Source organism: Myxocyprinus asiaticus, chromosome 8, assembly GCF_019703515.2.
Source record: "Myxocyprinus asiaticus isolate MX2 ecotype Aquarium Trade chromosome 8, UBuf_Myxa_2, whole genome shotgun sequence".
Classification (NCBI taxonomy): domain Eukaryota; kingdom Metazoa; phylum Chordata; class Actinopteri; order Cypriniformes; family Catostomidae; genus Myxocyprinus; species Myxocyprinus asiaticus.
In genome coordinates, this window is record NC_059351.1 from 6,680,564 (window position 1) to 6,696,070 (window position 15,507).

A 15,507-nucleotide genomic window follows, 5' to 3' on the forward strand; every position below is an offset into this window, starting at 1 on the left:
TAGCTTAGGGTTTTCTTAACTTTAGGGGTTTCTTGCAACTGGGCCTTGGTCTTTAACCAATAAAGCTCAAATCAAGTCCAAATCCAATTGGGGCCGAGTTGGACTCCAAGTGAATCTGTTTGTGGATCTGAACATAGATTACAACTGTAAACTTAGCACTAAGCTATTCCATAACTAGTTTAAGCATATTTTAAGCTTCACAACCAAGAAAAAACAATGTGTCAATATCAGGGTCACAACTATCCATTTATAGATATCACTGGAATTGAGACTATCAAGTCTAAGACCACTGCACTCGAGTAACCCAACTCGACACAAAAGTGGCATAACTGTTTAGTGAATTCGCCCCTTTGTGTTTATCAGAAGTTTTGCACAGAAGATCAATTAGGTTTCCCTTTTCTTAAGACCTTCTTAAGGTTTTGGCACGGGTATTATACTAATATTCCAATATTCTAATTATCCTTAAATGTCTTCCACCCCGCTAGCACCTACTGTAGAACTCACGAAAATCAAATAAAAAAAAAACTAATATTGTGAGAGGAAGGTGTTCCCCACTGGTCAGAAACTGGATAGAGTTCAACGGGTCCTTGCTGTTGTGCTTAATCAGAGATGTATTGGTTGGAGGGTTGTGTGGCTGTATTAGTCTGCGTAAATGTTTGCTGTCTGGGGTGTCCGTGCCATTTAAATGCCTCTCTGTCTCCTTCGAGAGTTGTGTATGTACAGACTGCTGAGTGATATCTTATAAAAAGACTTTGATATCTATTTGCTTGGAGTCTATAGTGCAGACGGCCTGTGTCATTCGGATCTTTTGGAACATTTTAAATTGCGAGAATTATAAAGTTCACATGAACTCTGAGACCTTTAGTCAAGACTGGAATTGCAGAGAGAAAAATTGACAGCCTTTACAAGCCTTTATTAGAGGCAAAAATGTGTTGAGGGGACATCTTAACATAAAATCTTAGATACGTATACTGTAGACAAGAATTATAACAGACAAGTTTATCAGAAATTTGACGTCTTACATCTGACAGTGAAACAGTGGGATACTTGTCTGTGCATATTCACTCTTATCTGTCACAAAGACAAAGTGATCAAAGCTCAGCTGTATTCAAAATCCTTCCTCAGGGGCATAATGTCAGTGATCAGAGAAAATGCCTGTGGAGTCGTTGGGATGCTGGGACGTTGGGGTGCCAGTTTGTTTAACATATGAATGTAAAGTGTATAGGCCTACATTATGTAGGGAAAGAGTCTCCAGCACACGAAATAGTCAAATCATCGATATCTTTTTATTTTAAATCTGAAAGAAGAGTATTTTATTGCCATATGTATACACAAGATTAGATAAGTACAATTGAATTTGTTGTCATATTAAAAAACATAGCTCTATGTATTTACTGACAATTTGCACAGTATTGGTAATGAAAATCTGTGTCCGTGTTGTATGATGCATCAGAGGTTTTCTTTGATTTATTTATTTAGGTGTAATTATTTTTTCTTTTCTTTTTGTTTTCATTTTATGCTGTAAAAAAGGACAGTACTGTAATATCATTCACAAACATATTATTCTAATGGTATAAAGCAGGGCTAGTCAACTGGCGGCCGGCGGGCCAAATCCGGCCCGCCAATCATCTTTGTCCGGCACTCCGACTGATTTTTGATCAAATTGTCTCGCCATCTGAATTACCAGAGTGCTCTCTATGCAAAACTCAGCGTTCATAGGCGTGAGCCTCAGTAATCAGCGGTGAGTTTAACAATGCTCATTGGCATGTGCAACAGCATTCAGCCATCATCAGTTGTCCATACCGTAGCACGCGTTTAAGCTTTTCTGGTGATAGTTTAGTTACACTTCTTTGCTAAAGATGGATCGCACCATTTAGGCGAGCATTTGATAATGTCTTTTCCAATCAAATGTATTTATATAAAATTGTTTGGTTGTGTGGAGTGCTATCAAACCTACAGATGTAAAAATGATCACTGCAGATGTGACAGAAATGTTGTCAGCACATATGCACATTAGGCAACAAATGCAATCGATTATGAAAGCTGAATGTTAAAAGCAAATGCGCTGAAAAGTTTGCTTTTATTCACTATATTTCAAGTGTCAAAGATCTTGTCTCATCTGTTTAGGGTCTGTAGGGCTTGGAAAAAAATTATAATGTGAAACTGAACCTGCAAATATCCTGCTAATATGTCAGCTGTGAGTCAGCCATCTCAATCACAAACAGCATCAACTCAGTTTGTTCTTCTTCTGCCAAAGATTACCTACACAAACATCTGGCTCCTGCACTGGCTATTGTGTGTAAATTCACAATATTTGCAGGACAAATTTTTTCCTCACTGTATAGGATAATACTTTATAGATAAAATGGAAGAATAGGCATTTTATTTTTTCAAAAAGAAAATTTAAATGCATTCTTAAGTAAACATGACAGTTTATATACCATTGTTTTCATATGTGGGTTGATATTGTAAGAGGGCTTTAGCAGATCTAAATGTTTCTCCTCAGTTTTAATAATTTGTAAACAATAGCCCTAAAATTGTCAGGAAGAATGAGACAAAAGATCCAAGTGCAGAGACAATGATCTGATATTTAACAACACAGCAATGCTGGTAAAGCTTCAAATGAAAAACAACTATCCAACGGCAAACACAAAACTATATATAGTCAGGGAACTAATGGCAATCAGGTGTCGCTCGCTCGCAGCAAGTTGTAATGATCAGCGTTACCATGGAAACAATCAAGGCTGCCATGGCAATGCTGAGAGAACATGTAATGACAAACTGGAACAAACCAGAGGACTCACCGAGACTGTGACAAAAATGTTAAAATTATTATGTTTTTTTTTTTCTTTTTTTTTTTTCAAAGTAAAGTTGATCAAAAGTTATTCGTTAGTTAAGAGTATAAGTCATGTTTGTTCTTCAGCCAGATCTTATGAAGGAATTTATGGCCAGATCTTAAAAAAATTATATTTCAATGTACAGTATACCCTGTGACTATTTTAATATGAATAAATGTACAGTATTAAGGGTGTTTTTTAAGTAACATGTTACTTGCGATGAAAGTATTTGCTAAGATAAATACGGAAAAAAATTTTGGCCCCCTCTATGTTTTTATCTGGATAATCTGGCCCCTGCAAGAAAGTAGTTGAAGAGCCCTGGTATAAAGAGAGACAATAAAATAATGAGAAATAAAATGTAAAGTATGAGTGTGCAAATGGTGAGTACTGTATGATCTAAAGCATGAAAGCACAAAACAATTATAGAACCTCTTCTTTACTGAAATACCATACAGTATGTTTTATAATATGTCGATCTTTTCCCACTCTGTCTTGCGTAACTGTAATTCAGAGATGGGTCAAGGTTCTGTTTATATGAAGTGTACTTATTCTCCCACACAATACAATGGTCTGTGCAATATGTGTGTGTTTGTGTTTTGATTTGTACATGTTTATGTGCATTCATCTATTACATGTTCATGTTATATAAGCATACACAAATGCAGCATGGGAAAAGAGTGCTAGAAGGCCAAGCAGTATTTTGTAACGTGACTTGGAAAAACAATCACAGTTCGGTGGGAATATGAATCTTGTATGTGTTCTTAGCATGACATTTTGTTGAGGGTATGAAAAGGAAAAAGCAGATCACTTTTTGAGTGATCTAATACATAAGAAAAACACCAACTTGGTTTGAATGTTAATTTAGACTGGGATGAAGTACACAAGCAATAGCTGGCAGTACACTGTGACACAAATTGCACATCATTACCAGTACTGCGTACCATTGCATTCATGCCCACTTTGAGGACTGTATGTTAAAATAATGTTATCAAAACTCAAAAGACTTGTAAACTCCAGCTTTGTAATTTTCTGTCTGCCTAAAATAAAATATTATTTACAGATGATTTGGATATTAAACTATATTTTAGAACTTGTAAGACCAAGATGAGCTGTGTGTTTGTGGGCTGGTTATGTTGTAATGTAGTCAATGACATCATCGTTAGGTTCTCAAGTCAGTAGAAAAGCAAGCCGGTTTTTAGATCAGTTTCCCATGCCTCTGGCTGAACCCCAGCTCTTGTATGAGAAAAGCAGCACCATTTCGGTGAAAAAGTATGTGTTGCTTCACTGGACCACTTGAAAAAAGGATGAGCCATTCAACATGTCCTGTCCTAATTTCCTGTTTCAGTAGGAAATACTTCAACACACCAAAGAAAACTGTGTTTGTCAAAATAAGTAGTGAGAGTAATAATGAGAGTGTAGGGAGATCGACTTCATAATGTTATTCGCAATGGTTTATGGCACGGTTGGACGGTTGCTGTGGAGTTCTTTTGCTGCAATTTCTGTTTCCATGGTAAAAGTGGCTTCTCTGGCTGACAGATCTCTCTTCAGGATTCATTTGTAGTGTAGTGGGAACCAGAAATTCAGCTATTAAACATTTTTTCCAAATAAATTTAAAATCACACTTATTTGCGGCTTCTATAGGAGCATGTACTATTACTTAACAAACCTGGAGTTCACTGTAGTTTGGTGTTGATTGGTTTTTACATTGTCACTACAAAATCAATTTCTCCATGGAGAAAATGAATGTGATTTTTTACTTCTGGAACCCTACTGTTGCGCTCCATTAACCCACTGGTTTAGGCAGTCACAGGCAGTGATAGTTGATGCATGTTAAATAATGTTTGTGAATAAATTGTTTATACATGTATGTACATTTGTGTATGTTTTTTTTAATTTTGCGATTGAGCAATTGCTAGTAGGATGCCTGAGGGACCACACATCTGAGAGATGTGCCACAGGCCGTGCCACTTCTTCTGTGTTCTACCTGGTGAAAATGATCAGGTGTGTTTCAGCTGAAACTGAAGTAAAAAGCTTTATCTGTAAACACACTCTCCACGAGTCACTAGAAATGTAAAGAGGTGCATGTTGTATATGTAAATGGTTTTATTGCAAATTTGTTTTTCCATTCCATTCACAAACCACATACACGTAGTTAAATATGCATTTATGCACTTGCATGTCTATGTCTGTGAGGTGTGTATACATGTTGCCTGGCAGTGTCTTATGTATTCCATATAATCCACATGGTGACCAAAGCAGCAAAATGAACTCCTTGATTAAGCATAAAATAAGTGTCATTGACTCACATTATCAACATTATAACTTATGGATATTAAAGGGTAATTTCATGTAATTTTAAAAATGTAATTTAGAATAAACAATTTGTGTCGTCAAAATTCAGATGGTGTGAAAAATCAGTGGAGACAGATTTACTGTCAGCTTATAAAATCCTGCCAGCTAAAGATAATTGTGTTTTCTGGGTGTGATTCAGAAGTCTGATTAGTATAATTACCATATTTCATGTTTATCAGAGATTCCGACATTCTGAGACTAATAGCATGCTGCATTATTGACTGACATAAATTAATGCAGTGCACAATATCATTAATTCTCGGTCTGGTCTGGTTCGTCATATGAAAACTTTAATGCACATCAGATGTAGCTGGCATCATGTTAATTAAAGAACTGATCAAATTGACAATAGCTGTTGCGAGTGGATGGATTAGTTTTGAGCATTTAACCTTTGACATCATAAAGCTAGTTCTTTGTGTTCTTACTTGCTTTGCAAATTTGCTTTAAATTGTTTTTTTTGTTCCCTATCTTTATTTAGAATGTTTTATATTGGAGTGTAAAGAGCATATTTTTTAAACTCAACCTGAAACCCTGTTCACAACCCATTTTACTTGTGATGTGATGCATTTCTAAGTGCAACAGGGTATTCAACAAATTGATTGGATTGTGAAAAGTGGGCATTCCATACAGAATTTTTAAAATGGAGCCTGACAGAATGTGACCCTGGATGCCTCTCAATCAGCTCCTCAGCTCCCTATGTCGTGAATTAGTATTGTGACAAATTTGGGGACTGGCAAGGGTGTTCATCCACTGATCATTGGGACACTTATGACTCAATCACCTGCAACACGATTACGAGCTTACACATTAAAACACAGCTGGTATTAATAAACAACATTGTTGTATAAATGAGACTGTCACACATTTACGTTGTAGATATTCAAATGAACAGTGTTATTACAAAATATAAATAACATTAATAAATAAAAAAAATATAAAGGAGTATATATTTTACTTTGTTCAGACAACTCTAATATTTAAAAATTATTTCCCTTTCATGGTCATTATGGGAAGTGTTTTGGGAAGTAACAGTACTTTTATTTGAGTATGATTTTTCAATACTCTTTCCACCCCTGTTAATATCTAAGTTTTACAGCTCTAGTGGAATAAGAGTCATGCTAAAAAAACACAGGCATTAAACAAAAGAACAGGTGTGTTTTTGTAGCTTAACTGGCAGAGCATGGCACTAACAATGCCAAGGTCATAGGTTTGATTCTGAGTAAACACACAAAAAAAAAGATTTACAGCTTGAATGCACTGTTGCCCTGCCAAATGCATAAATGTAAATGGATAATGATTTGTTTTCTCAAGTGCCTGCACAAGCCCTTCCTCTACACTGAATCATCACTTCCTACTTCATTTTCATGCATTAAAAAGGCAAAAATCTGCTGTATTTTTTATGGTTCACTCATTTTAAGTGAAGGCAGACCTCCACCACACCTTACGCTCACTTGTCAAATCCCTCTTATTAAAAGGGGAATGCAGGTACGACACAGCCACCCTTACTAAACTGCTAATTTAAGTCTCATTTGCACATGATTAGCATACAGGCTCATTGAATTTGAAAGAATGTCCTGCTTGTTCATATACTGGCAGTTGGCCTGTGATTCTGAAAAAGAGAAGGACATGCATGACTACATTGAAGGCTATTGACCTTATTCAGCCCCGCCCCTTTTCAGCACTTCACGCTTCCGTGTTGTGTCTCTTAACTTCCTGTTTGTATTGAAGCTACCGAAAAGAGTCGATCAAAATGGATTACATGTGGGAGAACAGAATGTATTTTTCCACCAAGAGTTGATGATGTGAGTCTATGCCACCCCATTAACTACGTGAAAATGCTAGTGATGTGTTTTTTTCTGTCCCTGAAAATGTTTGTTTTTCCGACACACATGGAGGTACATTGGACCTGGCGGATCACGTTCAGACAGCTGTGACACACTGCACTTTTACATGATACAAGAGTTTATTTGTTATACTTTTAATTCTGCTTTATTTTTTAGGTATAAAAATTTTAAACTGTGACACAATAATACAATATGTATTATTTTACATGCAATTTCATAACATTAAAGGAAATTACATTTGTACTTTTTAAAATGTATTTGTCACCCAACGTTTTAAAAGGCTTAAATGTGATTAAAATTGTAAATGGACTTTAAATTAAATCGTACACATTTACATGTACATACGTACGTACGTACGTACGTACGTACGTGTGTGTGTGTGTGTGTGTGTGTGTGTGTGTGTGTGTGTGTGTGTGTTTGTGTGTGTGTGTGTGAATATATCTCGGTTTAACACTCATAAAATCTGCTTACATGAACTATAGGTGAATGACACGACAAGATGGTCAGTATTACGTATATATTTTTTAATGACTTTGTGTTGGACTTTCATAAGCACAGAGGCATATCAGCCATATCAGCCATCCAGTAAGATCTTGTGTGTTTATGAATGAAGTTCTCTTGTTTTAAAATCTCCCTGCTCTGCTTCCAGTTTTTATGACATCCCCTGAACAATTTAAAATACTCATGATAACTTTTGGCAACTCTATAACCTGTAAATCCACTTTGCTAGCTAATAAAACTTTGATATCAAAACTAGAGAGATCTATATAGCAACCTCTGGACCGGAAGTTCAAAGACAACATTTTCAAGATGGCTGTGCACTAGTTTCTCTGATGCATAAGGTCAATAGCACTATTTGGTCGGGATAATTTTTCTTGTTGTGCTTGTTGACTTACACGTTTTTGTCATACAATACATGTAATGTCTTTTCACCTACCTTTGTCTTTTGATTTCCAAACTATTTTTATGTCTAGCTTGTCAGGACCAAGCTTTTTTGATGGCCAATTTGTCAGAATTTGCAACAGAATCGACAGGATGTTACACATATGTTCATTGATTTTAATATTGTGCTGTAGTAAAGACACCTCTGCTTAAATCTCCACACTCTTAACCCTTTCACATGTACCATCACACTGGTTTGATCATTCCAGAGTGGTCCCTGGGGAGTACCATCAAACCGGTTTGATTAGAACGTTCGTGTCTGACATCATCAACTGGCAAATTTTAAAATTCAAATCTGCTTTCCCTCTGTTTAGCTGCTGCTGCTACAGAGAGGGATTGGCTAAGCAATGGCATTTACATGCCTAACACAGCTGCTTGAACAATCTTTTTAACCACAGGATGTTTATTTTATGTTACAGGCATTCAAACGAATGCAGAAGACTGCAAATTTACTGCTCAATCCACAGTGTATAACCGTGTAAAACTAACTGAAACTCACCATATCAGCTGTCGTACTGTTTAGCAGTTACATAGAAAGAGACTGGCTAAGCACTTGTCATTTATATGTCTAAAACAGCTGCTAGAACGGTCTTTTTAAACCATAGAATGTTTATTTTATGTTACGAACATTCAAACACACATAGAATACAAGTTTACTGTCCATTCACATACACTGTGTTCTTGCGGAAAAACTAACTGAGAAACTCACCAAACCTGCTGTTGTGCTGCTGCTGCTGCTGTGGAGAGAGAGATTGGCTAAGTGCTTGTCATTCATGTCTAAAATAGCCGCTCAGTCTTTTCAAACACATGATAAAATAAATGTATGTAACGGGCATTCAAATAAACACAGAGGTATTAGAGTACAAGTTTACAGCGCAAATCATATGACAGCAGCAAAAATTATCACCTTTCAAACGTAATTTTTTATTCACATGAAACAAATATTATGTTGACATGCTCTGGACACTGAAGTCTGCGTTGCAATGTAAACAAACATGGCCATGGTCACAGCCTATCAATAATTACATTTACCTCGATAATAATACAATCATTATAAAAGTTATATAAACACATGTTTGACATATTTGATAATCTAATAACACATTTTTAATGTAGTAAATACGATGTTTTGTATAAAAACTAAGAATCTGAAATAAAGGATTGACGTCAGTAATGCATCATGGTTTTCTTTTTCTTTCTTTTTTTATGCTTCATAGTCTTCCCTTTCCCCCAGTGACAAGTGTCACAGCATGTCACTTTTATCTCAGATTCGCATTGGCGCTCGTCACAGATTTTACACAAATTATTTCACTAATTGCATCTACAGTTTTATTTATTTACACAATTGCCACAGCAAAAGAGGTCTGCTTTTAAAAGAAAACAATTAACAGATGAGGTTCAGAGAAATATATATTTTTTTAATGTCTCAGCCACTGCTTCATCGGCTGCACACACCACACCTAAGAAGGTGGAGGAGGTAAGCTCTTCCTGCTGGAGGGTTACCAGCAATTTTACCCCTCCTGGACCTCAAAGTCAGACCCCACCTGCATCTCCCACAGAGGTCTAATGTTGAGGAGATCAGGAAACAAACCTCTATTCTGCAGACAGCTGGAGAAAACACCACCTGGAGTGAAAGGAAAGCTGGCAAAGTGGGTTCTGAGTAATGTAAATGAGACTGAGATTAATGTAATTGAGCTTATATTGTAGTTTTGTGTGATGTACTCACTGGTTCCACTGGATCCACCACTGACATCCACCACTACAAGGGACCTGGGATCTCTGGGTCTGTCGTCATGTCCTTACTGGCCCCTTACTATTGAAAGGGCACTCCACTGATTCCCAGCAATTCAGGATCAACCTGATGAGAGGGATGCTTGAGGAGCACAGTTCACCACGGTATCAGTGCAGTGGGGGCCGTCCTGCCTCAGACAATCCCCTGCGTCTGACAGCCAGGCATTTCCCCTCTGAAGTTCCTCAAACCATTTCCCAGGGCAGCAGGACCAGGCGGCACTGCAAGGTCTGTCTCTCCAGCACACGGAAGACAAAGAAGAGGCACCTTACAAAATACATATGTGTGCCGTACAACACTCCCTTGTGTGTTACTCCATGCTTTGAGGAGTACCACACACTCAAACATTACTGAACCTATAAAATGTTGTTTAAATGTTCTTTATAGTTAATATGTAATGTTATTTCATACTGCTTCGTAAATATTATTATATGTATAATGTTTTTTTAGTTTTTTTTATTACATTTGTAAGTAGTTCTTAAAATTACTATTGTGTATGAATTTTGTGTTTTTTGTTTAACCATAACTGTAATAAAATGAACATTTCATCATTATTCAATATGTCATTTATTTTGCCTCTTGATAAAGCAGAGCCAAGTAACATAGTACTTCACATTATGCAGACTCAGGACATTTACAACTTAAATTTACAAAAGTTTTTGTTCCTCTCCATGGATGAATCAGTGATGAAGTGAAAGAAACCGATTTCACATTATTTTTGTGTGTGTGTGTGACATGCACGCTAAGTATTTCAAAATATTCAATAATCAAGACATGATTATTTATATCAGAGCCACCACAGATATTCACCATTATGAGGGGCTTGGGATCTCTATGTCTAATGTAATGACCTTATGTGAGGAAGGATACTGGTATACCAGTCCCACATTCTCCCAGCAATGTTACAGCACCTGTGATACAGGGAGGCAAATAGGATGAGAATGACCATGATCACCTGCAAAATGACCAAAGAGAAAGCAGAGTAGTAAAGTAGTAAGGTACTCACCGTGTACATGAGAGCTGTGCAACACTCCCTTTTGTGTTAGCCCATGTTTTGAGTACCACACACTGAAGCATTACTGAGAACTGTGAAATAAAATAAGCAAATGTTTAATAGTTGTTATTGTTATGACATTTGTATTAGTTATGGTTATATTTCCATTGTTATGTATTGTAAATTGTGTTTTTTTCCTTGTAATTGGTTTATAATCTATGAAATGTGTGCATTGTGGGCTTTTGTTTACCACAAATGCAGTGTAATTGAATGTTATGAATGTGATTTAGTAGCTGTTATAGTTATGTTGCTTTTATTTGTTAAAATAAATATATTGATATTTATTTAAAAAGGTTTTATTATCTATAAACAAATGAATATAAAAAGCATAGATCAATAGATAAAATTAAATAAAATCTAATTTTAAGAATAATGCTAATACTGAACTTATCTCTTGTCTCTCACAGAGCAAAGATACGTTTTTTTGACATCATGTGGCTATTTCTCTATATTCCCTATATACTCTAACACATTTGAGCATCTAATGGAGATGGAAGGAAACGGTGTGACTATACTGCATTACAAATGTCAAACATAGTAACTATGCCAACACAGAAACAAATACAAAAATGGCTTCAAACTTTATTTTAATTGTCCAGCCAATTGTCATACTCTGTTTGTTGGAATATGAGCATAGTTAAGCCAAACCCATCTGACACAAGACAGATCATAATCCAAGAGACCCGATTTCAGTCGTAACTCAATTGTGTAAAATGTGTATTTTGCCTTTGCATTAGAGTATATTGCTGATGAATTACATATCATGGAGTGGAAAGCGGCACTGAACTGGTAAGGTTGTTGGTTCAATCCCCACAGCCATCACCATTGTGTTCTTGAGCAAGGCACTTAACTCCAGGTTGCTCCAGGGGGATTGTCCCTGTAACTGGGCTTTGGATAAAAGCATCTGCCAAATGCATAAATGTAAATGTAAATCATGCTACTTTCAATTGCAACCCATTCCTAATATTAGCATTGGAATATAGGCTATACCTCACACAATAGCATTTGATCAAAGTGAACACAATAAAACATTAGATATGTGCAATATGCCCACAACATTACACACGCAGTTTACAGCATGAGCCATTACGTAAACTACAACAAACTACGATAAATACAGATCATAAACATATTATTCATGCATTTATCATGGTCTACTCATGTTTGCAAACAATTTTGGGAGCTTCTCAATAGAAAAAGACTTAAAATGTACTCACCAGTAGCAATCCTGTAATGCGCTGGCAGAAAAGTTGCATGTGGGAGCGAAATTCAAAGCCTGAGAAAATAAATAAAAAAGAAATGTCAATATAAACCATTGGTTAAAACATTTAATATAGTTTATACATGTTTTAAACCAATTAGGAAGGTTTTAAAGTGAAGAAAAAAGCAAAACGTTACTTGCATCGCTTACCTATACTCTGTCCTCCAGCTCCAAGTGAGACAAGTCAGCGGTGAACCGTCATGTGACTGCCCAGAGTGTCATGTGACAAGCTTGGTGCGTCACACTGGAGTTTAAAAATTGATACGTTGTAAAATAACCGCCGAAAAAAATTCATGCTGGGGGGAATCAGTTAAATCGTTTAGAATTTACGTGTGAAAGGGTTAAAGACACCTCTGTGGTCTTAAAGGCACCTCCGCTTAAAAGGGCACCTTTACATTTGTTAGATCTGTGAATGAAAGGGGCAGGGGCTTGCGGCCCTGTAGCCCCAGTTCTGTGCACATCAGTGTGCCCCGATGCGTCTCAATGAGGGCTTGTTGCAGCACCATATTCGACCACAAATTTCCATTGGGAAAATGAGGGGCACTGTGGAGTTCAGGAGGGCAGTGGATTCTCTGCCCCACATGCTCCTAAATCTATTTCAAATACAGTGTAATGGAGGTTTCGGCTACATTATGACTTAAAAATTGAATAAAAACTTACAGTGCATCCGGAAAGTTTTCACAGCGCTTCACTTTTTCCACATTTTGTTATTTTGTTATATAAAGTATTCACAGCCTTTGCTCAATACTTTGTTGAAGCACCTTTGGCACCAATTACAGCCTCAAGTCTTATATGATGCTACAAGCTTGGCACACCTATTTTTGGGCAGTTTCTCCCATTCTTCTTTGCAGGACCTCTCAAGCTCCATCAGGTTGGATGGGGAGCGTCGGTGCACAGCCATTTTCAGATCTCTCCAGAGATGTTCAATCGGGTTCAAGTCTGGGCTCTGGCTGGGCCACTCAGGGACATTCACAGAGTTGTCCTTTAGCCACTTCTTTGTTATCTTGGCTGTGTGCTTAGGGTTGTTGTCCTGTTGGAAGATGAACCTTCATCCCAGTCTGAGGTCCAGAGCGTTCTGGAGCAGGTTTTCATCAAGGATGTCTCTGTACATTGCTGCATTCATCTTTCCCTCGATCCTGACTAGTCTCCCAGTTTCTGCCGCTGAAAAACTTCCCCACAGCATGATGCTGCCACCACCATGCTTCACTGTAGGGATGGTATTGGCTAGGTGATGAGCGGTGCCTGGTTTCCTCCAGGCATGACACTTGCCATTCAGGCCAAAGAGTTCAATCTTTGTTTCTCATGGTCTGAGAGTCCTTCAGGTGCCTTTTGGCAAACTCCAGGCGGGCTGTCATGTGCCTTTTACTGAGGAGTGGCTTCCGTCTGGCCACTCGACCATACAGGCCTCATTGGTGAAGTGCTGCAGAGATGGTTGTTCTTCTGGAAGGTTCTCCTCTCTCCACAGAGAAACGCTGGAGCTGTCAGAGTGACCATCGGGTTCTTGGTTACCTCCCTGTCTAAGGCCCTTCTACACCGATGGCTCAGTTTGGCCGGGCGGCCAGCTCTAAGAAGAGTCCTGGTGGTTCCAAACTTCTTCCATTTATGGATGATGGAGGCCACTGTGCTCATTGGAACCTTCAGTGCTGCAGAAATTTTTCTGTACCCTTCCCCAGATCTGTGCCTCGATACAATCCTGTCTTGGAGGTCTACAGACAATTCCTTGGACTTCATGGCTTGATTTGTGCTCTGACATGCAGTGTTAACTGTGGGACCTTATATAGACAGGTGTGTGCCTTTCCAAATCATGTCCAATTAACTGAATTTACCACAGGTGGACTCCAATCAAGTTGTAGAATCGTCTCAAGGATGATCAGTGGAAACAGGATGCACCTGAGCTCAATTTTGAGTGTCATGGCAAAGGCTGTCAATACTTATGTACGTCATTTTTTTCATTTTTTATTTTTAATAAATTTGCAAAGATTTCAAACAAACATGTTGTCATTATGGGGTATTGTTTGTAGAATTGTGAGGAAAATAATGAATTTAATCCATTTTAGAATAAGGCTGTAACATAACAAAATGTGGAAAAGGTGAAGAGCTCTGAATACTTTCCGGATGCACTGTATACTAGGCCTGCTTTTAAATACATATGTCAGCATTATGAACACATTTATGGGTTTATATTATGGATCTATTTTTTTAAGTGGATCAATATTTAGGTGGGACTCTGCCCTACCTGCCCATATAGACTAACTGCGCCTGTTATCATTAAGATGGGAGAGTCTATTTTCCAGATTTGGATATTACAGTAGGTTATGTGCTCTGCATATGTGCATCACGAAACCCGCTGAAATAAACATGAATTAGGACAATATGTGATATATCAAATCAAACCACACTCAGGCTTGCTTGACAGCAAGATGACAGAAAAAAGATTAGTAAAAAGTGTCAGCAAAAGATGAGAACGCATTCTTGCATTCAAACACAGTTGAACGGAGTGCAAATCTGAATGCAAGGATCTCGAGACAGGTTTTTATAATTTTTAAACTATGTTAAACTTGACACAGCGATCTAAAAATGCTGTTTATGATGTGACGCAACCAAAGTGAGACACTCTAAAAGTATCCGTCTGTCTGATGCAGAAGTACATTGACGCATCCTTAAAAATGCACTTACAATAAATCTCGGATAGACTGACAAATTCAACTGAGAAATGCATTGCTGTGGACTGTAGGGCAGTGATAGGTTTATGTTCAATAATATGGAAATAAACAATGTATTGCCTTTTAAAGCCAGTTTTTGTATTGTCTTATCAGTGCTTTACTCATCTGCCACAATAATATAATACATTTTAATTCTCTGATTTTATTATTTTATAATATTTTATATATAAAACATATATATATACAGGGTTGGGGAGTAACTGAATACATGTAATGGGATTACATATTTAAAATACAAAACTGTATTCCACTACAGTTACAATTTAAATCATTGGAAATTAGAATACAGTTACATTCAAAAAGTATTTTGATTACTGAAGAGATTACTTTACATTTTATTGTCATTTGTTTCATTTAATATTTAGTCCTTTCAGATGGAAAACATTTATATATATATAAATGATGTGATACAAAGTGCATTTGAACAGCGGTGAAACACTTTCTTATGATGTGTTACATTCATACGAGCAGACAGAGAAGTAAGTTTGAAGTAAGTTTGGAGTAGAAGAATTAGAAATAAATCTTGTGTAAATTGTCAGCTTTACGCTAAGCTAAAATGCTATTTCTAGCCATTTTACATGCACGTTACCAGGCACGATCATATTTTTTTATCAAGAAAATTCGCGTTAGATCATAATTTCTTTTTTCAAAAAAACTTGTAATTTTGATAAAAAATTTTTTATTATTGTTTGCTTGTAAAAATAT